Source organism: Macrobrachium rosenbergii, chromosome 26 (assembly GCF_040412425.1).
Source record: "Macrobrachium rosenbergii isolate ZJJX-2024 chromosome 26, ASM4041242v1, whole genome shotgun sequence".
NCBI lineage: Eukaryota > Metazoa > Arthropoda > Malacostraca > Decapoda > Palaemonidae > Macrobrachium > Macrobrachium rosenbergii.
Genome location: NC_089766.1, coordinates 48,947,871 through 48,967,296, shown reverse-complemented (window position 1 = coordinate 48,967,296; position 19,426 = coordinate 48,947,871). Strand labels below are relative to the sequence as shown.

General features: G+C 37.8%; 2 protein-coding genes across 2 annotated transcripts in view; both read right to left on the bottom strand.

Annotated features, from left to right (window-relative positions):
* The window catches only part of LOC136852841 (processed variable antigen-like), a 76,601-nt gene that overhangs the window by 14,340 nt on the left and 42,835 nt on the right, over positions 1 to 19,426 (bottom strand). The gene's annotated exons all lie outside the window — the stretch shown is intronic.
* LOC136852842 (transcription factor GATA-6-like) overlaps positions 1 to 19,426 on the bottom strand; it is a 108,331-nt gene that overhangs the window by 87,870 nt on the left and 1,035 nt on the right. The gene's annotated exons all lie outside the window — the stretch shown is intronic.

Sequence of the window (19,426 nt, the reverse complement as noted above, 5' to 3'; positions counted from 1 at the left end):
GGAAGTTGCTTTTCTAAGAAATGTTCTCTTATCTATTTAGACACATCAATAGCCTTCCTTTTAGAGAAGTTATTTTATTTATTCCAACAATTAACCCTTTCTCCAAAGTTATTTTCTTTATTCCGACGATTAGCCATTCTTCAGTGAAAAGAAGAATAGATAATATAATCTTTCTTGTTTTGATTTTGCACGGATTTTCCTTAAGCCCCGAGACCGCGTGACGCTAATATCGTTTTCTGAATCTCCTTCAGTAAATCAAGTTCTGAGAAAAGTTTAAGTCTTATCCGTTGTCAAAAGTTGCGCAACTGTTCGCAACAATTGGCAATAAACCGTTTTTCCTCGTTTGATGTCTATAGGAGACCGTATTGTGGGATCGAGTTTTCCCTTTTTACTGGAATATTACACTGCCCTAAAATGGAAGACTGCAGTTTCTGGAAAAATTCAAAACTGAGAAAAGTGGTAGATACTCCCTTGCCTTACTACTGATTTTGCAGATACTGCGGATGGGACACCCTAAATGCTCGTGGAAAGCATTGAGGAATCATTCTGAAACTGCAGTAACTTGTGTGTTAGCGTTTCACGAGCCCAGTAGGCGGCATATCTCAGTTTCGGAAATTTTGCAGATACCGCAGTTTTCCATTTTAGAGCAGCACAGTTTTGCAAAACTCTCTCTCTCTCTCTTACGCTGATTAATATATCATGTATTCTCACCACTCTCCTAACAACCAATTCCTAGTGCAACTGCTAAAAGGTTTTCCCCCTGTTACACCTTTCAAACCTTTTTACTGTCAATTTCCGTTTCAGCACTGAATGGCCCCATAGGCCCCAGCGCTTGGTCTTTAGTCTAAATTCTATTTTCCATCCATAATTTGGACAATGACTAAAACCACACAGCCACGGACCATATTTTGAACTTATGCCTTTTGAGCTGGAAGCAGGATGGTTATCGGCACTGACGCCCCTCTTCAAAACCTAAAAGCTATACAGTGGATCTGGATCTTTGTCAGGGTAAAAGGACTTATCATATATAACCCCTTTTGGGGTGTATCATTCCGAAGGTAGAGTGAACTGGATATTAATAGGTTACTGTGGAGCCAAATGATTAGAAGTAGGAAAGCATGCATGTGTACAATTGACAAATCATAATATATATATGTATGTATATATATATATATATATATATATATATATATATATATATATATATATATATATATATATATATATACACACACACATATATATATATAGTGTACGTGTTTACGTGTTTATAAATATGCTGTAACTGATTTACTAAATATGGTGCTAAAATTTTGTAGAGACTCTATTTCAGTCATTTTAATGTTGTTGCAGAGATGCAAGTGCTTCACAAAATTTTAGCACCATATTTAGTAACTCAGTTACAGCATACATAAACACGTACACCAATATATATATATATATATATATATATATATATATATATATATATATATATATATATATATATATATATATATTATGATTTGTCAATTTTACACATGCTGCTTTCCTACTTCTAATTATTTGGCCACACAGTAACCTATTAATGTCCAATTCACTTTACCTTCGGAATAACATCCCCCCCAAAAGGGGTTATATATGGTAAGTCCCCCTACCCTGACAAAGATCCAGACCTACTGTATATCTTTTAGGTTTTGATGAGGGGCGTCAGTGCCGAAAACCATCCTGCTTCCACCTCAGAAAGCATAAAAGTTCAAAGTATGGTCAGTGGCTGAGTGGTTTTAGTCATTGTCCAAATTATGGATGGGATATAGAATTTAGGCCAAAGGCCAAGCGCTGGGGCCTATGGGGTCATTCAGTGCTGAAACGGAAATTGACAGTAAAAAGGTTTGAAAGGTGTAACAAGAGGGGAAACCTCGCAGTTGCACTAGGAATCAATTGTTAGGAGAGGGTAGAGAATACGAACGGAGGTACAGTAAAAGGAAAGAGAGGGGTTGCAGCCAGGGGCCTAAAGAAGGGACGCTGCAAAGAACCTAAGTAATGCCTGCAGTGCACCGCGGGAGGTGCACTGACGACGCTACCCCACTACGGTGGTTGTCCAAATTATGGTCAGTGGCTGAGTGCTTAGAGTCATTGTCTAAATTATAGTCAGTGGCCGAGTGGTTTGAGTCATTGTCCAAATTATTGTCGGTGGCTGAGTGGTTTTAGTCATTGTCACAGTACTTCAAACCTAAAAAGGCATAAGTGCAAATCCTGGTCAGGGTAAGAGGACTTATTTTATACATAATTTCTTCAGTGCAGAGTGCATTCGATGTATATTGGGTACTTGTGAGGTAATATTTGAATATGCACTTTCGATTTTAGTGCTGGATAATAGGACTGTTTTAATGACTTGGTTCCTCTCTCTCTCTCTCTCTCTCTCTCTCTCTCTCTCTCTCTCTCCTCCTCCTCCTCCTCCTCCTCCTCTCCTCTACCACGTTCATACTTTAACGCCTGAATCAAGGCTGAGTCACGTGTCCAGAAACCTCTCATATCATCAGTCGCGCTTTGATCTATCCTGGACTTCCTATAGATGAAGGACTCTCTCTCTCTCTCTCTCTCTCTCTCTCTCTCTCTCTCTCTCTCTCTCTCTCTCTCTCTCTCTCTCACTTTGTGTTTTCTCTTTCCCAAAAGTTTTGAACTAGCTCGATGATTCACGAACCAAGGCTATCATCTTTCGTGCCCAACGGGATGAACCCACTGATCCACTTACTACCTGTAGTGAACCTATTTACTACACCTTTGACGCATCGACAGTTCTCGCCCTCTGAACCCTTTGTAATTTCCATCGACATTCCGTGTATCTCAAACCTTACTGCGAAGATAATGCTACCTTCCTTGTTTCATCTATTCCGTGATTAATCTCTCTGACACCTGTTCTTTCCCATTTTGCTTTGTTTTCATTCTCCAGCTCCCTTATGGATTCGTTTACCCTCCCAGTGACCTTAATTTTAATAAGGGTCGCTTCAACTTCTCCTGCTTAGCAACACTTGGTGACTCTTTCAGAGGTCATTGCAGTTCTCTCCATTATTACCAAGTAACGCCATGGCACGCTCCTTTTCCTATTTTACATATTTACACCTACATTTCACCCTTCCCTGATTTCTTCCATATAGTACGTAAGAGACAGGTTATGAGACAACCACCTTGTCGCAGACCCACATTGACCCCAAACCAGCCACTTTAGCGCATCACTTTCGTCAGCAAAACTCTGTCTAATTTCACGTCATCTTTTTCTTGGGCCGTGTAATTAATTCAAGGCCAGTCTTTTCCTTTTTACTCTTAAATTTCTCACACTACTAGTTGATGACAAAAACTTTATCCAAACTATACTGGTCTCTGGTATAGTGGTTAGTGTCTTGGTATGCCACTCAGCCGATGAACAAATCACTGGCTCTGTGTCATGATCAGTTACTACCGCGGTGTGGGGTCTGTGGTGGAAGCTTGAATTTTAAATCAATGGCCCCTTTGGTGTGCTTGTTCCATGTGAACAGGTTTCGTCTACTGAATAAAATTGATAATAATAAAAAAAAATCACTGGCGAAGAAATATAATACGAATGCAAAATCATTTTGCATTCGTGAGCAACTGTCAACGCCCAAAAACAATGAACACCAATTCCTGGTAAGAGGGACATTGTACAAAATGAATGAGAGCATCTCCTTCAGAGGGTAAAAATATATATTAACCGCGTTTTTATCCTATAGGACGCCATACGGTTGTTTACAAGATTAGAAACATCCTGCGTTGGGCAGAAAGCTGTCTCTTTTTTCATGTGCCTATCAAAGTCAAGATTAGATAACACTTGAACGACGATAAAAAAAATTAGATATTAATGTGTTTATGAATAGGTGGCGACGCCGTCGACTCATTAATGAAGGAGAACGAGGTTTTACGAAAATTTCCGGCGTAGCTATCTCTGTCTCGGGCGATGTTTACCTGTGTGAATGAATTAGATGCTCACTACAGCCTCGAGCGTTTTCGGTAGTGTTTTTGTCTTGGCTTGTCGTGAATGGTTTTGCGAGAAAGCATTTAATGGATTCGTCGTTCCCAGCGATTGGCTTCAGGTAAATTCGCAGGTACTTCCAATTTTGATCTGAACCTGTTCTGTACATCGCACTTCTGTTGAGAACAGCAAGGAGGTTTGAGAGGTGTAACAGTAGGAAAACCTCGCAGTTGCACTTTGAACCAGTTGTTAGGAGAGGGTTAAGGGAAGTAAGAGGGAAGAAAGAGAATATGAACGGAGGTAAAGTAAAAGGAATGAAAGGGGTTGCAGCTAGGGAACGGAATATGGGGCTAAACGTAGTTGTTTGAGGCTTAACCCAAGCAGTTTGCGATGTTCGTTCGCAACTCGTCAGTTGAGATTACTTATGTTGACTTAATGACACGCTTAACAGGAAACTGGTGCTATCTCAAGTCAGTACTTTCGTGTTTTTAAATCCTCAGTCATCAACGTTGAGAGCTTTTGTGGTTTACTCCCGTAGGGGGATAGTGCCGTCAGTGCATTTCACGGGGTGCACTGTAGGCATTATTACTAAAGGTTCTTCGCAGTGTCCCTTCCTTGAGCCCCTAGCTGCAACCCCTTTCATTCCTTTTACTGTACCTCCATTCATATTCTCTTTCACCTTGCTATCCTTCCTCTCCTAACAGTTATTTCATAGTGCAACTGCGAGGTTTTCCTCCCGTTACACCTTTCGAACCCTCTTACTGCCAATTTCCCTTTCAGCGCTGATGAATGACCTCATAGGTCTCAGCGCTTGGCCTCTGGCCTGAATTCCATATTCTGTTCTAAAACTACAGTTTATTTGCTAGACGTCTTTATGTAGTTTTCCTTTGGGAGAACTTGGCGGTCACACTGGGGTTCCGATTTAGACCAATTTGTATTTTTTTAAGAAATTTTCAAATGTTTGGAAAATCAGTTCATTCTAAGTTCCCGGGTTTGGGCTCCGCGTCACTGCCTGCACAAGTTAAGTGTCAAACAGAATGAAGACTTTCAATTTTATTGTGCAGTTTGCCCACAATGTTTTGAGTCACGTTAGTAAATAATGCATTAAGTAAAAATACCGGATATGTTATGACAAAGGAAAATAATTCAGTATGCTGTTTTTTTTTTTTTTTTTTAGTATGCGAGTCATCTCTGGCCCAAGTGTGTCATGCAAACAAAGTTAGTCTGTAAATAATGCAGCGCTGTTTTTGGTTCCGTCAGTTTGAAGCTACTGCACTCCAGAGTCAAAAACATTATTATTGTAAATAATATATATGGAGGGAGACGATTATCAATGCAGAAGCGGAAACTCATTAGTTGAAATCATTAGAACCTTTCAATTTGTTGTTATTGTCTAATGACTTTCCAAATCCGCTGAAGTTGTGGAAACAAAAACAGTGTTGTTTGTTTGCGTGACACACTTAGGCAATAGTTGACTCGCATAATAAAACAAGTAAAAAATGCGCCGACGTTTCTCCGGCGCAATCGAGTTGTCTGTACAGCGTGTAATGCTGTATGAAAGTCTCAGCCACGGCCCATGAAACTCTCACCCACGACCCGGTGGTGGCCTGTGTTGTTGGCACCTATAGCGGTGCAAGACGCACGGTTATGGCTAACTTCAGCTTAAAATAAAATAAAAACTACCGAGGCTGGAGGGCTGCAATTTGGCATGTTTGGTGATTGGAGGGTGGATGATCAACATACCGATTTGCAGCCCTCTAGCCTCAGCAGTTTTTAGGATCTGAGGGCGGACAGAAGAAGTGCGGACGGACAGACAAATAGCCTTTTTAATAATAGATATCTTTTGGAGAAAACTAAAAAAACAGAATACGAAATGATTTCCCTTTTTCAAAACAAATCCGGTACTTTCACTTAAAAGCACATTTACTCACAAAAGTGAAGAATATAACAATCACGAATCTACATCTCGAATAACAGATGAATGACGTCAGACCCTGATGAGCCGAGGACGCTCGCTATGAACGTTGATGACTCATTGTTGACAAGGCTACTAACTAGCTAGCCAGCTAATCTAGCTAAGCTAACGAGCCAGCCTTCGGCCAGTGGCCAAAGGTCACCCAGCGGCAACCCTCATTTTAGAAACCTAAGGCCACTACAATGACGAGCGTCGTTTCAGAAACTCCCGGTATATTAGCCCGAATGGTTGGTGCTGGTACCACATCCTGTGCTACGCTTTCAGATACGTTGCTCAATATTCTTCTTCTTTTTATTTTTTATTCTTTGATTTTTCAGCCGGTCGGGGTCGTGGAGTATCGCCCATGCTTCGAGATTTGAACGTTAAAATGCAAAGCTAGATTTTACGTGGTTCCAGGGTTGGGGTTGGCGTTTTGGGGCGTTGTTATGTATAGGATTTCTGTGGTGTTCTTAATATATATGCTGTACATATATATATTATATGTATGTATGCATGTATATGTATGCATGCATGCATGCATGTATGTATATATGTATGTACACCTAAATGTGTATTTGGTATGTTATGGTAATTTATTTGTATATCCTGATGCTGATACACACACACATATATATATATGTGTGTACATACATACATACATATACACACATATATATGTCTGTATATGTATGTATGTATGTATGTATGTATAATTCTGTACGTGTAGAAAGAGCAGACATGGACACTAGATGGATTCTTGGTAAATTAAGATCAGTGATGTTTTTGAAATCGTCAGGATATCCTCTCTCTCTCTCTCTCTCTCTCTCTCTCTCTCTCTCTCTCTCTCTCTCTCTCTCTCTCTCTCTCTCTTTTCAACTTATGAAGGATGCCGCTGTGTGACGAAGTATTCTTAACCTATTAATTTTATGTCTGTTTGCTTTTTATTTATTTTATTTACCAAATTAAGCATGTTCATATTTTTTCACCACGTGTTTCGGTAAAATGCAAAGAAAGTACCTGCCTGTACGTTACAATAATGTGATAGTTTCTTTTTTTCAAATCAGTGAAATCGCCTTTCACTACGAAAAGAAAAAGCAGAAATTGTTCAGTGGTGTTTCATAATGCTGTAAAAAAAAAAAAAAGGGGAATTTACAATTTACTGCATAATGTCCTCTTGCTTTTACAGGACCTTCCAGTAACTACGTATCTCGGAAGAGAACGCCTGAATGTGTATTGTTAATATATTTAATTGGTTCATTGTTCATAGCGAGTTCCTTCCTTAGGCCCCCAGCCGCAACCTCTTTCATTCCTTTTACTGTACCTCCGTTCATATTCTCTTTCTTCCACCTGACTTTCCACCCTCTCTAACAATTGTTTTCTGGTGCAACTGCGAGGGTTTCCTCCCGTTACACTTGATCAAATCTTCTTACTGCCAGTGTTCCCTTTCAGCGCTGAATGACTTCGTAGGTCCCAGCGCTTAGCCTTTGGCCTGAATCCTGTATTGTATTTTATTCTTTCTATGAAAAGAGAGAATGGTTAATGATCACCTGGAGAACTGAATGTGGCAACTGGAAATCACGAATCACTCAAGCATCCATGATTATCGTTGCGTAGAACGAAAGGTTCTCTCTCTCTCTCTCTCTCTCTCTCTCTCTCTCTCTCTCTCTCTCTCTCTCTCTCTCTCTCTCTCTCTCTCTCCGTTTAAAGTAGCCTGGTACCTATGAAACTTGCACCAGACCTTGGAAGCCTGATAGAATATAGTAGAACATCGAATTTAGGCCAAAGGCCAAGCACTGGGACCAATGAGGCCATCCAGCGCTGAAAGGGAAATTGAGAGTGAAAAGATTTGAAAGGTGTAACAGAGGGAAAACCTCACAGTTGCACTATTAAGCAATTGGTAGGAGAAGGTGCAAAGTAAGATTGAAGTACAGTGAAAGGAATGAAAGGGGTTGCAACTAGGGGCCTAAGGAAGGGACGCTGCAAAGAACCTTAAGTAATGCCTACAGTGCACGGCACGAGGTGCACTGACGGCACTACCCACCTACGGTGTTGGAAGCCTGATTTTTCTTCAGTGGGTCTGGTCTCACTAAGGCTGCAGTTTATCGAAGGAACACGGCCTCTTTCTCATAACTGGTCACTATACGGGTATGCGATATGAAAGTACTTTAAGCCTTAACTTTGGGACCGTACGTGACGTCCTTACGATCAAGACTTGGCGTCAGTATTCTTGACGCCGGACTTGCCGTCTTAATCCCTTCATTTTGCCGTCATTTTGATGAAAGGAATGGGTGTACTTCTTATATATATTCCATTAATTATTGTTATTGTCGGATAGTTTAACAAGTCCATGAGTCAAAAAGCTAGGCTCTCACAGGGGTCGATCGCCCGAAGGATTTGTTTTAACATGGGAACTTTTTTGTAAAAGTGAAAGAGAGCCGAATTAAGGATACGAGATAAACTAAAGTGCAACAGGCTAAAGGCCCCAGATGGAATCTTTCGCACAAAGCAGAAAAGTGTCGCTTGGGTTGAGGGGACGGTGCAAAGAACCTTCAGTACCGTCAATTAAGTGCCTCTCAAGGTACCTTCTAGGCAGAGTAACCTTGTAAGCGGTAACCCTTTAAGGGTTTGTCAAAATTCAAAATGCGATATTAACCTTAAATTCTAACCGCACATCTCAAAAGCACTTATCCAGCAGGGGACGTCGGTGTCTTATTATCGACTGTTGTCCATGTTGCAGCAGCGTTCGTGAAAGGAAAATATTTTAAAATGACTGAATAGCCACTTTTTAAGTTTTGGAGGTAAAAAATAATTCTTTAGTGAAAGGATGAGTCTACCAAAGTCCACGTTAATTTATGCTACGCCCATCAACTTTTTTATTTGTATTACTGCTCGTTTTATGTGTGTAGGTTAAGAGTGGCAAAAGATTAAGGTCCCTCCCGCGAGGGAGGAAAATGGGTGAAAATAATCCTGATTTATTGATTTAATAATTTGAATATCGCATGTCCAAATCAGATTTTTTTTTTACAATTAGAAGTTTAAATTTTTCATGTGAACTTTGTACGTTGTGACTGTTTGCTCGCAAACAGAGGCAGTTATGCAGCGTGTTTGTAAGTGCGGAGCATGTTTGTATTAACGTAGGCGAGCGTTTGTTTATTGGGAGAGTAATGAAACAGTTATTCATGACCTTCAAAACCCCAGCTTGTATACGATGAATAACCAGTTCAAAATCCTATTTTGCATTCAGTCGCACGACTTTATATATATTTTTCCGGTCGTCTTTTATACTGTCAGTGACTTTTACTTTTATCATCAACAAGAGGAAGAATGAATGTTCCAAAATAAGATAAATAATTCCTGATCGTCTTTTCAAGTGATGGAGCGTCCCGGAGAAGTGTGACTTTGGTTTTGCACCTAAATCATCCTTGGATCATACTCCGTGCACCTAGTGCATCTCTCTCTCTCTCTCTCTCTCTCTCTCTCTCTCTCTCTCTCTCTCTCTCTTTGTTTGTAGTAGGTAGTAGGTTTAATTTTTCCTTTGTTCCGATACGACCCCGCCATGAGTCTTTGTTGCCTGAATATTTTATCTCATCAATTAATAACTCGGTATTAAAATCGTGTGCCTGTTTGTGGTGTCATTCAGTGTGGTTTGTTCCCGGGTGGGAAGAAAAAAAAAAAAATCAAACATGGCGCCACTTATCGATGTTTTTGTTGCGGCTGATTTATTTTTCACTGAATTTGTGTCATGTTATATAAGGAACGTTGCATCATGGCGGTTATTTGTTCGTGTTGCACCTTATCTGTCGTTCCGTGTGCGTTGGTCATATTATGGACGAAATGAAAAGAATTAGTAAATCGGCGGTATTGTAAGTCTAAGAAACGAGATTGAAGACGGGCAGTTGATTGAGCCTTCAAATATAAAGGGGCATAAGGTGGACTAGAGATTAAGGGACGTAGAGTGAGATCAGATATTGGATGGGTGAGTGTGTGATCGGTTATTGGATGGGTGTGTGTGATTGGTTATTGGATGGGTGTGTGTGATTGGTTATTGGATGGGTGTGTGTGATCAGTTATTGGATGGGTGTGTGTGTGATTGGTTATTGGATGGGTGAGTGTGATTAGTTATTCATGTGTGAACAGTTATTGGATGGGTGTGTGTGACTGGTTATTGGATGGGTGAGTGTGATTAGTTATTGGATGGGTGTGTGTGTGATTGGTTATTGGATGGGGGAATGTGATCAGTTATTGGATGGGTGAGTGCAATCTGTTATTGGATAGGTGTGTGTGATCAGTTATTGGATAGGTGAGTGCGATCGGTTATTGGATGGGTGAGTGCGATCAGTTATTGGATGGGTGTATGTGTGTCATCAGTTATTGGATGGGTGAGTGTGATCAGTTACTGGATGGGTGAGTGTGATCAGTTACTGGATGTGTGAGTGTATTCATCAGTTATAGGATGGGTGAGTGTGATCATTTATAGGATGGGGGAGTGTGATCATTTATTGGATGGGTGTGTGTGATCGGTTATTGGATGGGTGTGTGCGATCAGTTATTGGATGGGTGAGTGTGATCAGTTATTGGATGGGTAAGCATGATCAGTTAATGGATGGGTCTCCTCCTCAGAACTCTGTTTGCCCTATATGTGGGTGCCAGTGATTTGTGTTGTGGCCGAACTTTTTATATATATATTTTTTCCCACTGACTAGTTCTGCGTATTGATAGGCTTGGCATATCAATATCGGAACTCTCTCTCTCTCTCTCTCTCTCTCTCTCTCTCTCTCTCCTTCGTACTCTGCTTCATCTTATTACAATTATTCCTTAGTTTTCATTCTTATTGTCTCGTCTCTATCCCCATGTCTCTAACACACTTGTCAAGTCTCTCTCTCTCTCTCTCTCTCTCTCTCTCTCTCTCTCTCTCTCTCTCTCTCTCTCTCTCTCTCTCTCCGGATGTTTCTCTGTTCACACATCCGGCCCTAACTAAGACATCCCTCCCCCACCTCAGTCCCCTCCCAAACCCCCACCCTCGCCCCCATCTCCATCCCAAAGCAAGCCAAGTAAGTAGGAGTTCGTTTCTTTTATCTACAAGTTGTTAAAAATAGTTACTTTCTTTGGATTTATTTCGGCGCCCATATCCCAAACCTTTGGAGCTGCGAGCATCCATTCATAGGTCGTTACAACATGAACTCTCATTATTAAGGGCGGTAATGTTAAAAAAAAAGCATTTATGAATAATACAGTAATTTCACCATTCCATTTATGCTTAAGTATCTTTATTAAGAGGGTAATGTTGACAGAAAGAAAAAGCATTTGTGAATAATAATTTCATTACTCCATTTATGCTCAGTTATATAGCTGATTCACGTAATTTATTCGTGAATGTTGCTGTAGGACTATTCTGTAACGTTTTTGACGTTAACTGCGTGGCGAAATTCACCTATTTCCTGTTTTGCATTTTAAGTGACCCGTAGAACACTGCACACTGCGATATCATATAAGATTCAATTGTACTTACATTAAAAGTCTTAAGAAATATTATATTTGAAAAAATATTCCAATGTACTGTTTAAGACAGTATTATTGCTCTTCGTTGCATGGAATTTTCGCCGTCAAATAGAGTGTAAAGGATAACTCATTTCCAATTTAAAATGATTTTTTTTCTACACTGAAATATTTGGGGTGAAATTTTTAATTTGAAATGTACGTTGTCTACATACATACATACATACATACATACATACATACATACATACATACACACACAGTACACACATAATGTGTGTGTGCGTTTTAGTGTCTGTGCACGTTACATTTAGTTTTTAGAATGGAGGTTATTCCTTCTGAATCTTTTTAATATATTTTTGTTTAATATTTTCTCTTCTGAACTGCGAATAATAGCAGCTAGCTGTAAATGACGTATACTTCTATTTTTATGCAAGCTTTATCAGTATGACTTGATTTGCTAGTTTAATGCACTTCTTTGATGTGTCATAAATTTGTGATTGCGTGTGTATGTGTGTGTGCATATACATATGCATATATATATTATATATATATATATATATATATATTTACATATATATATATATATATATATATATATATATATATATATATATATATATGTGTATATATATATATATACTATACATATAAATATATATAATATATATAGATATACATATATAAACATGAATATAAATACACATATGTATACACATATGTATATATAAGCATATATGTACCGATATATATATGTGTGTGTATACATGTATACATATACACATATAATATATAAGAATTGTTGAACGCGAAGGAAAGAGAGGCTGCCTGAGTATTTTCAAAGAGGAAAGGTTGAAATGAATCTGAGATATCAGTGGAAGTGACTGATAGAGGTACAAGAAGGGAAATATAAGAAGCTGAAGAATGGCAAGACTGAGTTTATGGAATGAAAGTGGCCGAAGGGACGCTGCAAAGAACCTTAATTAATGCCTACAGTGTTCCTCGCGTGAGGTGCAACTGGCCGTACTACCCTCCTAGGAAAATAGCGGGTGGAATGATATAATGAAAAAGCAACTATGAAACAAGTATGTGAGCAGTTTGAGAGGGAACGAAAAAGATGAGCTTCGAAAAATATTATGATAAATCTAATATATATTTAATTGAGAGGGGGTTGAGGATGCTTAGTACAAGGCAGTAATTAGAAAGAGTATCTAAGATTACATGATAACAATGAAGCTTGTTTTAGAATATGTGCATATGAGAGTGCAAAAGTGAATTTGGCGATGATATTGTATATTTTTCTATTTTTAGGTTGATGTATCAAAGTTTGTAGGTAGTGAAGGGGATGTGGATGGCTGGTTAGGTCATGCTGAGATAATGGGGGCCGACAGTGAAACGAATATTGGATTATAGAATTTATGCCAAAGGCCTAGCGTTGGGACCTGTGAGGTCATTCAGCGCTGGAAATTGAGAGTAGAAAGGTTTGAAAGGTGCAGGAGGAAAACCTCCCCGTTGCACTGTGAATCAATTGTTAGAAGAAGGTGAATAGCAAAATGGAAGAAAGTAAATGAATGGAGGTACAGTAAAAGGAATGAAAGGGCGAAAGGAACGCTGCAGAGAACCTTAGGTAATGCCTACAGTGCACCGCGTGAGGTGCACTGACGGCACTATCCCTCTTACAGGGGTGAAACGAGTATATAACTCAATGATTGTGAAGAGACCAAGGAGGTACTGTCTAGAATAGATGGTGTGGGAGAGACATTGGAACGTAAATTCCTTAATATCTAGGAAAGCTCAACAGTGCAAGGAAGATTGCGGCTGATTAGCCTTTTGTGTCGAATACGATGAATACTGTCGTGTTGTTATCTCATATTGAAATATATAATATATATATATATATATATATATATATATATATATATATATGTTTTTTTAATTGTTCCGAGTCAGATACTTGTATGGGAATTGGCTGTTTTATATATATATAATATAATATAATTTATATATATATATATATATATATATATATATATATACATATATATACATATATATATATATATATATATATATATATATATATATATATATATATATATATATACATATATATATATATATATATATATATATATATATATATATATATATATATATATATATATATATATATTATGTTTGTGTGTGTGTGTTTATTACTTGTAGATAATTACAAATTGTTTTAAATATAAATAATTGAGATGCCCTCAAAAATGAGAGAACCATTACAAATTATGCCGTAACTTCTTGACAGTGATCATTTTTCCTTCAGTAGTTTGAGAGAGAGAGAGAGAGAGAGAGAGAGAGAGAGAGAGAGAGTGTGTGCATTTACATAAAATTCGCTTTTCTGACGCCTTTCCTCTGCTCTCAGTAGGCTAGTGTCCCCATACCATCAAAGTAACGACAACAGGACATTAAGTCGAGACAGAAAGTCACATTTTATAATCCTTCCTCATTCGCAAAAATAATAATAAAATCCCTGTATGTGTTTAACCCGTAGGTGGTTAGTCCCCCCAGTGCACCTCAAGCGGTGCACTGTAGGCATTACTTAATGGTCTTCGTACCTTCGGCCCCTAGCTGCAACCCCCTTCATTCCTTTTACTGTACCTCCGTTCATATTTTCTTTCTTCCATCGTACTTTCCACCTTCTCGTAACAGTTGTTTCATAGTGCAACTGCTTTGAGGTTTTCCTCATGTTAACACCTTTCAAACCTTTGTACTGTAAATTTCAGTTTCAGCGCTGAATGACCTTATAGGTCCCAACGCTTGGCCTTTGGCCTAAATTCTATATTCTGTTCTATTCTATTCTGTATGTGATCAACGACCAAATATCGCACGTGAAAATTATACGGACCTGAAAAAATCGGCAGACTTAATCCCAGATCTCAAGCAGCACTCTTATTACTTGGGCATCCGAATCTCAAGTGGTCGATCTCATGAGTTTTAGCTAACTAATAAAAGTTACGTTACCCTCTCACGAAAGTCTAGTTGAAGACATTATACTTCAGTATTTTCATCATATCGCCATTATTGCGGTGTTGTCAAACTGATGTGCTCTTGAATAAACGGTGGAAAATTTAAATTTGGATATCTGCAAGGATTCAACTTAATATCAGGTAAAACCCGAGTTTTTGAAATGGCCCGAAGCCTCAGTATCATTGAATCACATTACTTTTTCTTGCAATTATTTCTGATTGTATGACAGTAGTGACAGTGGGTTAATAACAGTGACTATGAAAAGAAAAAAAAAAACTTCGCTTGGTTGGACGTTCATTTTTAAGCTTTGATGACCGTAGCCAAAACTTGCTTAACACAGTATTAACGATGACAGTATCAAGGCTGTGGGCGAGTATGATGACCATTAATGTTAAAACTGTCGTAAAATTAATAGTAGCAGAATTAATGCCTCTGATATTGAGGCTATTGAAATAAAAAAATGACAGCGACTTAAATATAATAATAATAATAATAATAATAATAATAATAATAATAATAATAATAATAATAATAATTTAAAATACAAAAGCAAAGACTTTCGAACACTGTTCAGTGTTCACGTTAAAACATTAGTAATATATTTTTTTACTATATAATTGTGAATTTCTATTTCACAAACTTTTCCACGAGGTTGTGAATTTCTTAATAATAATAATAATAATAATAATAATAATAATAATAATAATAATAATAATAGTTTGTTTACGTCCTCCCCGGCCGTCATTTACACCCTACAAATGTGACTAATCTGAGGAGTCCCAAACTCACAATTTTGAGAGGAGCACCGCACCAAGTATCTGATAACAGCAGTAAGAAGCGTAATCTCCAGACTACACACACTCACTCACACACACAAACACACGAAAACCTTTCCCCACTTGTTTCCATTTGTTAACCGTACCCCTGGCCAAAGGTTGGAGGAGGGTCGCTGTACCTACACCTCTGCTGACAAGGACCCTGAGCAGTTGTGTGTGTGTGTGTGTGTGTGTGTGTGTGTGTGTGTGTGTGTGTGTGTGTGTGTGTGTGTACACTGATAAAAGTCCCTTCGCAAATACGCAGGTTTAGGGGTCCTCACAATGTCAGTGATATGTTGGCTTACTCGTATGTTGTTGTGGTGGTGCCGTTTCGCTAATTATGGACCTGCTCGTTCTCGTTTCTTCTTCTTCTTCTTCTTCTTTTGTTTTTTATGGACTTCATTTCCAAATGGAATTTCACTACCTTAAGTAATGCCTACAGTGCACCTCGTTCGGGGTGCTGTGGGCATTACTTGAAGGTTCTTTGCAGCGTGCCTTCCTTAAGGCCCCTAGCTGCTGCAACCCCTTTCGTTCCTTTTGCTGTACCTCCTTTCATATTCTCTTTCTTCCATCTTACTTTCCTCAACACTCTCCTCATAGACCTTTGGCCTAAATTCTAAATCCAATTCTTTCTGAAATATGCAATACGTGACTGCTTAAGTATGAAAACTGCTTTTGTGAATGATCCTTATCTCGATACAATGTTATTAACATTTCTGTAAATCATATCGTCTTTCCCCACCCAATGTAGATTTGAGGTTCATTTATGTACGGATTATTTAAAAAAAAAAGAGACAATTTGAAAAGTGTGTACAGATTTTTCATTAGATAGAAGATAGAATATCAAGTTTAGGCCAAAGGCCAATCGCTGGGACCTATGAGGTCATTCAGCGCTGCAAGGGAAATTGAGAGTAGAAAGGTTCGACAAGTGTATCAGGAGGAAAACCTCTAAGCAGTTGCACTAAGAAACAATTGTTAGGAGAGGGTGGAAAGTAAGTTGGGAGAAAGAATGTGAATGGAGGTACAGTAAAAGGAATGAAAGGGGTCGCAGCTAGGGGTCGAAGGGACGCTGCAAAGAGCCTTAAGTAATGCCTTCCTAGCCAATGCAGATGTGAGTTTTTTGTGTACGGATTATTAAAGAAAAACATTGGGAAAGTATGTAGGGATTTTTCTTCAGCACGGCTATTTTATTTCTTATGAATATTTAAGTAGTGGCGTACAGCTGTACCAACCCCTTCCATTAAACTGGCCTCACACACACACACACACACACACACACACACACACACACACACACACACACACACACACACACACCCGGCGAAAAAAAGGACTATATAAAGTCCTTTTTTGGATATTCATTTTGGGCGCAGAGAGACACTAAAAAAATATACGACATATGCAGATTAAGCAATTGCTAAATCTACGGACTACCATTGAAATACGTTCAAAGAAAAAAAAAAATTCAGGTTCATGAATTAGGATGGGGGGGAAGGGGTGGGGGTCGATTTAGCAGTGTCACGAATGTTTTTTTTTTTTTTTTTTTTATCAACACGTATCTTACAATTAAAGGTTGCGGATGATGCGTTAATTTACAATACGACATTGCCTGCATCTTACAATAACGTTGACAGATTATTGATAGCATGTTATCTGCCATCTTACAGTTGAACCACCTGTCAACTAGTTTTATGGATTTCTAACTATCGCAGTCTATCGTTTGCATTGTACGTTGGAAACTTCTTACTGATAAATTGCCGTCGTCAGGGTTCTTCGGTAGAGGACGAAACAGTCAGGCTAAACTGAACTCTTATCGTTTCAATTCAGACTTTCCTGCACGTGGACTGATTGCACGTAATTATTTCTTAGAGTTGGTTAAAATACAATAATATATATATATATATATACATATATATATATATATGACATTTATATATAACATTATATTACAAATGTTGTTTAATATACAACTTGCTACAAATGTTGGGAATATCACCGAATGGGAGTTATAAGTGATAAATGGTTTGCTACCTAATCGACTCTACATTCGACAGTACAACCAACGATGGTTTTGAACGTCGACTGGCAGTCGTTGGAGGGTACTGTCGAGTGTTTGAGTCACTTAGGTACCAAAACCATTTATCACTTATAATTCCCCTTCGGTGATATTCCCGAAGTAGCGCGAATTGGAAATTGAACGATATTTGTTGCGTTATGTTTGTGTGTGCGTGTGTACTATATATATAAATATATACGGTATCATATATCATATATATATATACATATATATATATATATATATATATACATATATATATATATATATATATATATATATATATATATATATATATATATATATATATATATATATGTATATGTATGTATGTTTTTAGGCAGATAGCGAAACCAGGCATTTCACGAACGGCCTGAAATTTCAGGCAGATAGCGAAGTGCAGTTAGGGACATTATTTTGATCCCCTCAGGGGCTAGTACTAAACACGGCGAAATACATTTGACCCCTCTGGGGCTATTACTAAACACGGCGAAACTGTAGGTGAATCACTGTTTCGCCGTGTTTAGCACTAACCCCTGGGGGGATCAAATTTCCCCAGTGCATTTCGCTATCTGGCTGACATTTCAGGCAGTTCGCGAAATGCCCGGTTTCGCTATCTGCCTGTAACGCACACACACACATGTATATATACGTGCATGTGTGTGTGTGTCTGTAAAACCACGCACTGCTCACATCGCAATCTTGGAAATTTAGTCATGTTGCGATGAAGGATTATTTACTTCCAAATTCCAACGGCTCGGGACTTCCCCCTTAGGAATTCCTTCCTCTAACGGCCAGAGCAAGTCATGCCCCTGGCGTGCGGTGTCACCCGAAGGGCGCTTGTTATCGGAGGAAGCCAAACGCTGGTTGTACACCGACTGAGTTTTGTTCACTTGCTGGAGGTCCTATAATTGCGTCGAACATCGTTGACCTTGGGAATTGATACGCCGGTTTTGTGAGTAGCCCAACTATATATATATATAATATATATATGTATATATATACACACAGTATATATATACACAAATGCATTTATATAATATACATAATATAAATATATAAATTTATATATATATACAGTATATATATTAACTATCGTAATTCATATCAAAAAGATTGGTGCAGACATTTTCTTTGGGTTACTGGTATGCAAATCTCCAATCCTGTTTTCTTTAAATGGCATTGCGCAAATCTGTTACTTTTTTTTTTCGACGGCTGTTGTTTGCTTATTTTATTACGTTATGTTACTTTCTAACAATGAGGGTTTTCGTATACATACATACATCATACACATAGATATACATATAAAATATATATATATATATATATATATATATATATATATATATATATATATATATATATATATATTATATGTAAATGGTATAGTTTGTCATAAATATTAACAAAACTTTTTATATTCCCAAATATTAACCTATAAGTTACCTATTGATATCGAATGCCCTCTACCTAGCTGAGTGGATAAGGTTAATTTCATCATACCCCCAAAAATTGGGGGGTTCGAATCCGGGTCATTGTCAGAGGATGCATAATAATACATGATTCTAATTGGGTGTAAGCTATTCTCGAGGTAAAATGATTTCGATATTTTATTATATATATATATATGTATATATATATATATATATATATATATATATATATATATATATATATATATATATATATAAAATTTAATATTGTACTCAAAGCATGCGCAAGAGCTCCTGTATGTCACTATATATATCACAGTATGTATATATATAACACACACACATATATGTATATATATAATATAGGGTATACATAACATTGTATCGTACTTGAATGCATACCCACGAGTTCTCCTGTATACTTCCTAAATACAATTTCATCTGTGAGTATTTGCAAGTGTGAATTACAGTACAAATCTGACTTACCATCTCATCTACACAAAACATTAATAATATAAAAAAAAAAGTGCGCCCGGGAAAAAATACGCACAAAACCATTCATAAATGATACATAAATGATAATTAAATCATGCATAAATGATAATTTATCAGTATATTACCGCTGAAATGTAACGTCAACATTATAAATAAAACTAAAAATAACACGGACAGGCGCAGCTTCAATAAATA